At 29.4% G+C, this 13574-nt stretch overlaps 1 protein-coding gene across 1 annotated transcript in view; it reads left to right on the top strand.

Annotated features, from left to right (window-relative positions):
- The window catches only part of LOC107440366 (allatostatin-A receptor-like), a 187712-nt gene that overhangs the window by 157731 nt on the left and 16407 nt on the right, over nt 1-13574 (top strand). The gene's annotated exons all lie outside the window — the stretch shown is intronic.

Here is a 13574-nt window from a genome sequence, read left to right as displayed (position 1 = left end):
AAAAAATAAAAACTTTTCTTCATGTATAGGTAACCCCTTGAAATCCAGTAAAGTAAAAAATTATATTTCATTTTTGTAAAAGTTAAAAAGAAATTAATTTTAGAATATTAAGTAATGACAATTTTCAATTTGTTGGTTATTTCTTAATAATCAAAAACTGAGAAAAAAAGTTTTATTTTTAAATTTATGTGTTTGCATGGAAAAATGCAAAGAAAGCGAAAAAGTAATTTTTATATTTTAAAATTAATATCTGCGCAAAATATTACTGGTTTAGCAACATTGAATAAATTAGTGAAATTATTTAGAAAAACAAACATATAGTTAAGAAAATTGTTGCTTTTCAAAATTAAATTAATTGATAAAGGCATTTTTCAAATCGAAAACAATTAGATTTCGTAATAATACGTTCCCTGTTTTTTAAAAGATTAAGGTATCCGACTTGTTTAAAAACTTTTTCTTTTAAATATCAATATAAAATTCATAAAAACTAGTTTATTTTTTTATTATGTGTAAAAACTTGTAAAACTAACAAAACTTACATTATTATTATCATTTTCTTTAGAAATGGCCAATTTTGGGTAAAAAATAAGGAATTATTATTATTTATTTTTTTTTTTGCATTTACGCTGATCACTGTAAAATAATTTCTAATACCTAAAATCTAATTTTAATCTAAATTTATTTAGAATTCCATCAACAATGTTTTGTGAGCCATTATCTTAAAATCAGGTGCATATACTACTAAGAGAGGAATCAATGTAGTTAAAAAAAAGTACATTTTCAAAAGTTTCCGCACTTCTCTTTACGAAAAAGTAAGCATAAACAATAATATCTCTTAATCTGTGGTTCAAAACATGTGTGCTATAAACATAAACACTCATTAAAAATTTCTGACAATTATTTTAAAAACAACATGAGATATCGTGCTTATGGTGATGTAAAATATGAAAAATCTGATATTGAGATATATGCTTTACAGACTAATCATTGTTTGCTCATTGTTACAGTCTATTCATTGTTATCTCCTTACAAAAATAAGTTGCTATAATTTAGTAAATAATTGGAGTTACAAACAAAAGTTAAGTATTTTTGGAAAGCTAAGATTACAGGGATTCTAAATTTTTAATGAACTCAAGTTCTAAAATTTTGAACAAAATCATGTTTTGCATTAGTCAGATACCTTAAATCTGCAAGGTACTCTACTCCAATTCTTCTTCTCAAACCAAATTATATAATAGCCGTGAGTAATATGGAGCCGTGAGGGCTCAGGATATAGAACGTTAGCCTTCCAATTAGGTGACCCGGGTTTGAATCCCAGGGAGGGTTGTTCGATACAAATTCCTCATCCGGCTTGCACTGACCACGGTGCTGGCGTAAAATATCCTCAAGACTCATCATGGGTTAGAGTACCCTTGCTGTCAGACTAACCATGGGAGATTTTCGAGGTTTTCCACTTCATGTAACGCAAATATCGGGTTAGTACCATCAAAAAGTCCACCACGAAGACAAATTTCTCAGAAGACATGATCCAGGAGTTCCCTTGTCTTCTGGATTGGGTTCAAAATTATAAGGGTACGGAGTTGAACATAAGTAGTCGTGAACAAAAAGAATTGAGTCGGCTGTTCAACGACGGTTATAAAATAAAATAAAATATGAACGAAGAACCTTAGCCTATGCTTATTGGTTTAGAGATCAAATGTACTTAAACAAAATTATTATCAAAAAAAAAAAAAAACTGAGCCCCTACCGAATGAAAAGTGATACCACCGAGCCGAAATCTTAAGTACTTCTATTGAGGTACTTAAGATTTCGGAATCTTAAGTACTCCGAATAGGTACTTTTAATACGTGTACTTTTCAATATTTTCAAATACGTGTACTTTTTTGCCCCAAAAAGTAACGAAAAATATAAAAGTACTAAATTTAAAACCTACCGAAGTACAAATAAAAGTGCATACTATTTACTTTTACTTTCATTACAGGTAACGGTATTAAAAATGTTGATGTTTGCGTATACGTGCCAGCATGAAATGGTTTCAAACAGGATTAAAAGATAAATCTAGTTGCCAAACTACATCTTTAGTAGTTAATTTGAAAGTGAGGTAAAAATAGTTTGATTTATGTAATTCATTACTACTCAGTTACAAAAGGTGTATAAGTTGAACTATCATTGACTGGGTATGTATGTAGTTAGTGAAATAAATCTGTGAAAGTAGTCTTGCTCCTTATTAAGCTACTGCTTTTTTTTCACTTTGACAGAGCTGCCAAGTTGCTCCACTTCATAAGGAAAACAATGGAATCGAAATTTACATTATTTTTAGTTTAGTATTTTTAATTTTAAGTAATTTTTCCCCGTATCCAGTATTCTAAGTATCATATGAAACGCCAACTGTTCCGCATTTTACGAAAGTAATAATAAATTCGTAGTGAATTAAATACTAGTCTTTGTTCAGATCAGGGGTGAGTTTTATAAGACGTTGACAAACTTACCAAAACTTCTGAAAGATTTGTTTTTTTCTAAATCTACCACAGCATTACGGGAGAGTCGGGTAGTCCCGCTCACTTAAGGAGTATTGCTTATATTTCTGTATAATATTGAGTAATAATCAATATTTTTGTATGTTTCTATTGTTTTATCATCTAATTAAATAATGCAAAAAGAATAAACCAAAAAAAGAATAGTTTAACTTAAAAAAATAGAAATTTAAAAAAACATGTTTTTCAGCTCTTTTCAAAATGTGTCGGGTAGCCCCGCCCAGTTACAAAAATTATGTTTTTTGACTGTTTTTTCAGGTGTAAATGAAAATGACCAATGTATTGACAATAGATAAACCTCATTTATCATTTTTATCACAAAATTATTTTATTTATTACATATTTATATACTTTTAGTGAATTCTATCATTTAATAACAATCATTTAATAACAACAATATTTGTTGTTAAAAATGCATATAACATTCAAATTTGAAGCAATAAAATAATAATCTTTGCAACCGTACATTTATCGACGAAATAAAATTGGGCGGTGATACCCGACATTCATGTGAGCGGGGCTACCCGAAATCCAATTTTTTTGTAAATTTGTAATTACTCGAACAATTTTTTACATACAAACTTCTTTCTTTGTGCAAATTAAACTTAAGACTACATACTTTAATGCTGTATGTATAGAAAAAATTATTTTTTTAGTATTAAAATGAAGTTTAATCGAAACATTCAACCAATTTTTCTTAATTTCATGACTACTGTATTCAACATATTTTCAAAACTATTGTTTACCATGTTACCAGCTGCATAAATACTTGAAACTTTGAAAATAATCTTTTTTTAATATAACAATTAATGTCCGATGGCCCATTGACTTGAAAAAATATTCTATACATATGAAATTGACAGTGGGCGGGGGCACCCGACCCTCCCCTATATAAAAAGCAAAAGCGTAGTAATTGTCAGGACTGATGTTAGATAGCATGGATCTAATACTTGGACCCGTCACTTGAAGTTTAACTTGTAGAGACAACAGCACTTAGATCACTCGCTTACTATACTTATTAAGTGCTGTAAATAAAAATAACTGGTACCAATTAGAAGCTTCGAAGAGGAAAGTTCTGGTAATCAGAAGTTTCTCGAACATATCCAGAGATGCCAACTTGCTGCGGACAGCAAATATATATTTTAAAGTGGTAGTTTATCAATTGTGATTCTTGGTTTAATGAGTTCAATTTTGTAGATTTTTATCCACCAATATTTCTAAATAATTCGTAGGCTTATATAATCCACCACTTCACAATAATTACGGCATGCTATACCCAGAGATGCCAACTGCTCCGGACACACCAAAACAATATGAAAAACGGTAAATAAATGCGAAGTAAATTTTTCAAGTATTTGACTATTTTTATTTGCTTTTTAAAAGGCATATTATAACTAAGTCCTTTTAAGTGGTGAATTATATAAGCCTACGAATTATTTAAAAATAGTGGTGGAGAAAAATCTACTAAATTGAATTTATTAAACCACGAATCACAATTGATAAACTACCACTTTAAAATATATATTTACTGTCCGGAGAAAGTTGGTATCTCTGTATACCTCTTAAAAAGCAAGCTAGAATAGTCAATTAATTGCAAAATTTACCTTGTAGTTATTTACCGTTTCTTTAATTATTTTAGCGTGTCCGGAGCAGTTGGCATCTCTGCATATCTACATATTTTTTAATTATTGATTAGTCGAGATAGGACGAAAAAATTTTTGGAAACTTTGAATGGATGCTGGATATTGAGGTTATCTCGGCGTTTGGCGCGAAGCGCCACTATCCGATTCATCGATTCTGTTTTGTCGTATTCTAAGAGATCCTAAATATCTTTGAAGTTGTAGTATGTTGTAACGACAAATCAAGTCCTTAAAGAAGTAAATCTTTAGTTTTGAAGTGAAAATCATCTTTGGAATGGGGAGATCCCCTTGAGTAGAGTTTTATGATAAAGTTAATAGTATTTTGATAGTAACTTTGGATGGAAGATTTAATCAGGGTTCCCACGGTCTGGAAATCTTTTTTAAAGTGGTAGCAAAAGTGATGTGTATTTAGATATTTTAAGCTATCAATAAATAATCGATTTAAAGGAAATATATAAGAATACAAAAATAACTATTGAATAGTTTCGTAATTTACAAATGACAGAAAAATTTAAGCATTTATCAGTAGTCTTGAGAAATCTTAACTCATTAATTTTTCCCTGGTTGTGGGAACCCTGATGTAAGAAGTGGTGAAATCGTAAGTCATGTTTTATCCATTAAATTTATGTAGTTATTCAATCGAACTACCACCATGACATGCTTTGTAAATTATTGAAATTTAAAGCGAAAAAAGTCAAGACATCTTAAGATAATAAGGAATAATTTAACAATTCGTTTCACCTACAAGCATATGTAAAAACTGATTATATCAATTTCTAAAACCAAAGTTTAATTAAAATCTTTAAAATTTTCAATAGTCTCATGAAACATTTGTCCCCCCCCCTTCTTATATTTTAGAGATCGTAACGAACCTGTACCTATGAAAAACTAAAGATAAATTAAGTACTATTTTGAGGTTAATCACCAAATTTTGCATATTATACCTTTTATTGATACCAGTAATTATTTTAGAAAATAATCAATAAGGTGGGGAGCTGCCATAGCCACTCATCTGCGTGATCATGTTAGTTTTTCTGTATTGTTATAAGGATCCTATCTAGAGATCCAGAATAATTAATTATCGTAACAAACATGTACCTATGAAAATCTGAAAACGATTAAATTATTATTTTAAGGATAATCGCCAAATTGTACATAATAAACATTTTATTGATACCAGTGATTATTTTAGAAAATAATTAATTAGATGGGGAATAGCCAAACCTTTTAGCTGCTACGGAATTTCCGTAGTTTCAGAAATCTTCTTTTCAGACGGTAGCAAAATTAATGTCTTAATATTTAAAAAAAAATTAATTTTAGCGTAACTTGTCCATTATTACTTATAAAAGTGCAGGCCATATGGCTAGATTCTTAAGTTCTGATAAAAGTTTTATGAGAGATTCATTTGCTTTAAAAATTTCTACTTTGGTACGCTACCACTAGAAGGAATTATTTTCAAAATCCTCATAAGTTGGAGGGTATGGGAATAGCCAAAGAATTTCGTCACTGTACCCTAAATTGGAAACTACACATATCAGACATTCTCAAAAAAGCCGAAGCTGCATTTCAAGCATTAAAACTCCTGCTGAACAGTGAAAGTAAAATGGCACTTAGACCAAAAAGACATATTTACCTAATGTGTATAAGACTAATACTGCGTTATGCATCCCCAGCCTGGGGGCATGGGTGAAAGCCCTTATATAGCAAGACGGAAAAGAGAAAAACCTGGTACGTTAAACATTTCATTCCAGCCTTTTTTTCGAAAGAAATGAAATATCTGTAACTATCAAGATTTCTTTTATAATTCTGGCATATATATAAAACTGCTTCTTTTCCAAGATAAAGTGGATATTCATACCTGTCAACTTTTACGCATTTGGCGTAAAATTTTATTTTTATATTTAAAGTGGTAGTAAATATATACTTTTTTTTCTTTTATAAACTACATTTTTTGATGATTTTGATCACCACTAATCTTAAAAAAATTAAGCATATATATTAATATGTGTTAGTATCCTGGAAGGCAGCTTAAGCTCTTTCAAATACAGCGTATTTTTTTGCTTAAAATTAAAATTTTTATTCCATTTTAATACCACTAGGAAAAATCATAATGGAAGGGATTAAAAGTTGGCAGGTATGGATATTGTTGAAAAATTTAAAAAAAGAATAAGTAAACTCCTCCCCAAAACTAGCTATAACTGAAATGGTTTTTCTACCAGCCTTTCCTCCTTTCCGTCTCGCTTTCACCCCTGCCTGGGGGGCTCTAACAAACAACCAAAGAAAAAGACTCATAAGTTTTGAGCACAAAATACTTAGACAAATGACCGGGGCAACCAGGTTTGTTCGAAACAATACTTTATATAACGACCTAAATATCGATAAAATTGACCAATATTTATTTAAATTAGACGCTTCCTTTTTTAAAGGCGCTAAAATCTGTAGCACCCGCGACTTCAACAAACTATTAGACTTGGACATTATAGAAAATAATGCAAATTTCAGTTCAATAACCGCATTCTTTCTCAGCGATTGCGTATTATCAAAATATTACAACCCATAGTTTTAATATTATCACCCTTACCACAGACAAACTATGCACTCTGCACCTGAGAAGCCTGGCTACCGGGGGGAAGCGAGGGAGTGCATAGGGAGTCTTCCCCACTCGTAAAATAATTTTAAATATTTCTCTCTTTTTATTTTTATTTTTAATATTATTCCATTTTTTTATGTATCCCAATGCGGTTTAACATGTATATACTTTTCCCAGATGTTATTTTAATTGCAAAATGTTTCCAATTGAGACATAACTTAGTTAACCCCCGCACCACCCTTCCCATGATCCTTTTAAATATGGATGGGTGCTCTAATGTAAACAATAACAAACGTCCTTAAACCGGAAGAAATTTAGAAAATTTCCGGTGTATCCCTCCGCTTATGTTATGACTACGAGGCGATACGTGAACAAGACTAATATTCTATGCAGTTTTGTTATTGTAATTTGGGTTCAAATCTAAACATAATTGTACCATTCATAAGAGCTTTTAGAAATGCATTGATTCTCAGAGGTCGTAAGGCCAAAAAAAATTTTCGAAAGTTAATATCTCATTGTGAATAATTCTTAAGGTTTGCCATGTTTTGTGTTTTATCCCTTATTTGGCTACATTTGAATAAAATGTCGCTAAGAATATCTTTTTAAGTTAGCTTAATTAGAAAATATTCTAATGATTATAATATTAATATGATAATGCTGAAGTTTAAAGGCTGAAAGAAAGAACTCGGTACATGTGAAATACTGCAAAAAATATGATACAATAATATGATGGCGAGTTATTTCAATCTGCGGCGTAAAAATATATCGGAAGCAGTAACCCGGAAGTCTTAAAAGAGCAATTTTACCACTAGCGCCACCACCCTTAGCTTTATACGATCACCCATCCATAGCTTTTAGATGAAAGAGCAGAAATCCCCCTAGTATAGGCACTCCGATAAAACTGTATCAGTCAGTCAGAAATTCGTGGTTTTGGCTTTCTGCCTCTCAAATGTTGCTCTAAGGATCCAATCCAGAATGAATAACCAGAATGACTCTGCTGTCGGATTTGTTTCAGAGTTTCTGGCCTATAAAAAGCGTTTTTTTTTTTTTGCTGAAAATTATATGTAATATATAAAATACAATTATATATATTATTATATATATAATTCATACCCTCCAACTTATGAGGATTTTGAAAATAATTCTTTCTAGTGGTAGCGAACCAAAGTAGAAATTTTGAAAGCAAATGGATCTCTCATAAAACTTTTATCAGAACTTAAGAATCTAGCCATATGGCCTGCACTTTTATAAGTAATACTGGACAAGTTACGCTAAAATTAATTTTTTTTAAATATCAAGACATTAATTTTGCTACCGTCTGAAAAGAAGATTTCTGAAACTACGGAAATTCCGTAGCAGTTGGAGGGTATGTATAATTATATAATAATTACAGAGATGCCAACTTGCTCCGCTTTGCAAAATAGTATTTTCTTGCGGTTACGAAATTTAAGTTATTTTTAGATTGGTATCTTCAATTTTAATTAATTTTTCCACCACTAAATATCAGAAATTATAAGAATCATATAACATGCACCCCAAAAGCATTAATTATTTGGTTACTGTTTTTTTAAAGTAGGCGTAACTATGCTTACTTTACAAGTCATACTATTTAATTCGCTACCACTTTATTAAAACTTTTCCAGAGAGCGGAGCAGTTGGCATCCCTGTTAAACATTGTATTATATGGTCACCTGTCAATTAAGAGATCTATGCTAAAAAAATTCTGAGCAATTTCAAAATTCTCGTGCCAGAGAATATCCTTGTGACTCTGCCTCGTCTTAAAGAGGTTAATAACATGTGTGCGAAGTTCCTAATAAGGTTGTTTATGTATTATTAGGATTTTTTTCCCTTTAAAAAAGACACTCTCTAGAAGCGTTAGTTCTTACAAATAACCAAGAGATCTATACAACAAAATTCTAAGCTTTTTCAAAATTCTGATGCCAGAAATTGTCCTTGTGGCTCGGTCTCATCTTGAAGAGGTTAATAACATGTGTGCAAAGTTCCTAATAAGGTTATGTTCATATTAGAATTTCGTTTTTTCCCTTTTTGAAAAAAAAAACAAAGAAACAGTGACTACAAGCGTTAGTTCCTACAAATAACCAAGAAATCTATGCTAGCAAAATTCCAAGCTTTTTAAAATTCTAAATTCTGGTGCCAGAGAATGGCCTTTTGACTCTCGCCCGTCTCAAAGAGGTTAATAAGATAAGCACAAAGTTCCTTTAAATCTTGTTTATATTTATCTTATTAGATTTTTTCTTTTTCACTTTCTGAAAAAACCATTAGTCACAAGCATTAGGCTTTACAATAAATCAAGAAATCTATGGTAGCAAAATTCTAAGCTTAACCACTATCGAACTCGAAGCTTTATTTTATTCTTAAAGAAAGTTTATTCGATTGCGAAATCGAGTTTTTGTTCAAAATGCGGAATAGGGTTGATAACGCTTCAATAGTCTGTTCAAACTTCCGCGACGAACTTCATTCAATCCTTAGTGGGTATTCCACTGGTGTCTAATATCTCAAACTTCCGATTTGTTTTTCTTTCTAACTCTTCGAATTCTGTTGCTTAGGAAAAGACTTAATCTTAAATGACTGTTGATTCTTTTCGAATCATCTAGTTTTATCGCATTACTCATATAGCAGTCGGAGAAATTAGCCGTGTAGTTGTAAAAATTAAGTACTTTATATTTTATTAGAATTGCCACCAACATAGCTGTAAAACTTTTTGGTGTCTAAAATGTTTCCATTTTCATTTTCATAATTTGCCTCACAGTGAAAAAAAAGTACACAATTTGGGTGTCTGATTTCTGTATCAGAGCAGCTAATTTGATTTTGACAGTTTTATATGTACATTCATTCCGACATTCTAATACATTTTATAACTAAAGATAATATTTTATTTTATTTTATTCTTATCGAAATTTTTCTAAGAAAATTCAATATATTTTTTCACATATTTAAAGATTTTTGAGGAGAAAAAAGTTGAATCACAAAAGAAAAGGCAATTAGTTTGTGAAAGACTGCAATTAATTTTTAAAATTTTGAAATTTCAAAAAATGAAATTTTTTGACAATTCAACCTTAGATATATATAATAAAATGAGGCAACAAATAGTAAAAAATAAGAAAAATCTAAATCTTAGTTTTTAAATCTATTTTTTTTTCTTTTTTTAAAACCCACAACTTTCAAATGAAGATTTTATTCAGGAACAAAAAAGTCAATTTCCCCATTCAGAGAATCATAGACGATTATATTTTTATTTTGCAAAATATTAGAAAACTAGGTTTATTTTATTAATTATAGTAACAAACTTACCTTTTTAGTTACAATCTGTAATAAATTGCACAAAAAACTCTTTTCTATTTTAAATTCTTGTCAACCAAAGGAAATTTAGAAAAATGCAAATAAATAGCGCACACCAACTTAACATCAAATCGCCTGATCTTTCTATTAGAAGTAAATTAAAGAGAGAAAATGCATTACGTATATTATTTAATTGATAGACCGGGTGTTTCGTTATGACTACCTTTAATATTCATTTTAGAGTCGTTGCTGAAAACAGAAAATAAAAATAATGCAAATTTGAGTTTGCAAAATTAGTATATAAGAGATAAACAAGGATGAATACTATTGAAATTTTTTCAAAACTTTATAGTGAAATGTGACTAGATTAGCCATCTAAACTTGTTTAATTGCTGGAAAAATAAAAAAGGATCAAAATACGATTTTTAGGAACGCCTTTAAGATTATCTATAAATCTGACAGATTCTAATGTTTTGAGCATACGTCATCCTCATTAATGATTTATCAAATTTCAACAGCGATTTTTTAAAACGTTTTTTACTCTTTATCTTTCCTAAATATTAACCCTTTAATGGGCCCTTCATTTCTATTAAAGGTAAATTAAAGTATTTTTGGAATTGAAATTATTTTAAGAACAGTAATTGATATAAAAAAAAAGCTCATTTAGTTTACAAAAATGCCATTTTTTTGGTGGTAAATATAAAACACATATATATATTTAACATGACCTATTAGGAACTTGCTGACTTTTATTTTTCTTTATTTATAAAATAAATTCCTGAAATGCTACAAACTTCAGAAGGAATTACGCATTTTATAACTTTTATACGTTTTTTAAAAGTGACAAGTGGTTACCAATTTTATTCAAACTGACTTCACGAAAGCTGGAATTATTGAAAAATGGAAACCTAAATTAAAAGTGGTAAAACGTGGTAAGTATACTTACCACGGCCTTCAAAAGGGTTAATTTGAAATCCCATACTGTTTCTGTGTCCTTATTTTTAATTATGATTCTAAAAATGTATATTTAAGGTTTTATTATATAACAACCCTTCATAAAAAGAAATTATTAACCCTGTACCTGTTTTAATGCTATTTGCCTAAAAATATTATGTTGACCCTTTGGGTACACTGGACCAGTGAGACTATAGTCATACATTTATTACCAATTTAAAAAAAAGTGGTGACTAAAATATTTTGCTATCAGTCTATTTGAGAAGGAACTAATGCATACCTGCCAACTTTTACGCATTTGGCGTAAAATTTTATTTTTACATTTAAAGTGGTAGTAAATATATACTAATTTTTCTTTTATAAACTTAATTTCTAAATGATTTTGATCACCACTATTTTTAAAAAACTTACGCATATATATTATTATGCGTTACTCTCAACTATTTCAGCTCAAGTATTTTCAATTACAATGTATTTCGCTGCTTAAAATTGAAATTTTAATTCCGTTTTAATACCACTGGGAAAAATCATAATTGAAGGAATTAAAAGTTGGCAGGTATGCTAATGCATCGATAACTGCCACATCTCACAAAAGATAAGGCATTTAGTGAAGGTGTCAGGTTATATTTGGTAACTATTTAACAAACAAAAAAAACTTTTTTTATCAAAAACTTACTACCAGGTTTTTAATTGATTGTTTCCTCTTAATTCGGAATTTAAATAAGCTGATTCCAAAGGTTAAATTCGTTTTATTCTTTGAAATATTTTACAAAATTGCTTCAAAAAATAAAAACAAAAAAAAATTCAAAATAGGATTACAAAAATACAGTACTTTGTTTTGATTTCAACGAAGCGATAGAAATTCGTTTACTATTCAAAATTTGCCTATATTCATTTTATACTTTTAGAATGTAAGGTATGCTCCTTATAACTCTACAACCAGTAAAAATATAAATACTAAATGCGAAATACAAACATGTCATTTAGAGCATTACGTAAGAGAATTTGTATAACATGAATAATGGAAATCAGCAAGACACAAAAATAAGACTATCTTTGCCGGAATTTAATAAAGATATTTAACAGCTGGATAAAAGTTTATTTTCTCATAGAACGATAAAATAACTTATAATTTTTTTTAACAATGCATATGTTCTAGACACGTGATTAGTGATTTGATACTAGTTACGGAGATAAATAACTTTGTTAATAATTATTAGTGTATCGGCTGGAATTTATTTTAGCCAGAAAGAATGTTCTATTAACGACAGAGTTAGTAATGGATTTGTGTCAACTTCGCTTTCGTAACTGTGCATTTCTTTCTTTATTGAATTACTAGATAGACAATCAATGAAATATAACAAAGATGAAAAAAAAGTTAATTAAATAGGGAGAAAGTTAGGACTCTTGACTTTTTATTTACTTTTAATACGAAATGTAATAATTCAAATGACTTAGAAATACTGCGAGAAATATATAATGCGTTTATTTATAAAAGCAATTTTTTTTCGTGAGAAAATAGACTCTTTTCAGACATTTTTATTGGTTACTATAGTATTGTAAAATAAGAGTATGTAGGGGGAGAAAAGTATAGCAAAAAGTGAAAGTGCACTTTTTCATTGGTTACCATAGTAATGTAAAATAAGAGAATTATGTAGGAGGAGAAATGTGAACCTAGGAGTTAAATTTCACGTTTTTACTGGTTACTACAGTAATGTAAAATAAGAGAAATATGTAGGGGGAGATAGGTGAACAAGGAGTTAAATTGTACTTTTTTATTGGTTACCATAGTATGGTAAAATAAGAGAATTATGATGAAGGAAAAAGGTGACCAAAGCGTGAAATTGCACTTTTTTATTGCTTACCACAGAAATGTAAAATAAGAGAATTATGTTGAAGGAGAAAGGTGACCAAAGAGTGAAATTAAACTTTTTTATTGGTTACCATCATAATATTAAATAAGAGAATTATGTTGAAGGAGAAAAGTGACCAACGAGTGAAACAGCACTTTTTTATTGGTTATTATAGTAATGTGAAAAAAGAGAATTATGTTGAAGGAGAAAGGTGACCAAAGAGTGAAATTGCACTTTTTATTGGTTACCATAGTAATGTAAAATGAGAGAATTATGTTGAAGGAGAAAGTTATAGCAAAGAACACTTTTTTGATGGCAAGAGTAAAAAAAGCCTGCTTTGTCTTAGAAACCAAAAATTCAACAGTGTTCAATAGCTTAATTTTTTATTCCTTCTGTTGATTTTTTTTCACTATTAAATTCTTTAATAAGTTCCTCATTAAACACTGTTATTATTTAATATCGGTATGGTAATGGACAAAGTGCAAATAAAAATCAAAACTTTTTGAAGTATTTTTTTTAAAAATGTATAATTATTTACTGAATTTTTTTACATTTACTTTCAAAGTCAAAAGTTGTCTCTTCAATATATGCGTTATACTCTAGAGAAATGAAAAACAAACTCGAAAAGCGCAAAAGTTGATGGCGTAATTTGTAATTCAAACTTATAAATTTTGTATTATATTTTTTGTTTAACATATTGATA

The sequence above is a fragment of the Parasteatoda tepidariorum genome, chromosome X2 (genome assembly GCF_043381705.1).
Source record: "Parasteatoda tepidariorum isolate YZ-2023 chromosome X2, CAS_Ptep_4.0, whole genome shotgun sequence".
Lineage (NCBI taxonomy): Eukaryota > Metazoa > Arthropoda > Arachnida > Araneae > Theridiidae > Parasteatoda > Parasteatoda tepidariorum.
The sequence above is the reverse complement of the archived record's forward strand: the minus strand, read 5'-3'. Positions and strand labels throughout refer to the sequence as shown.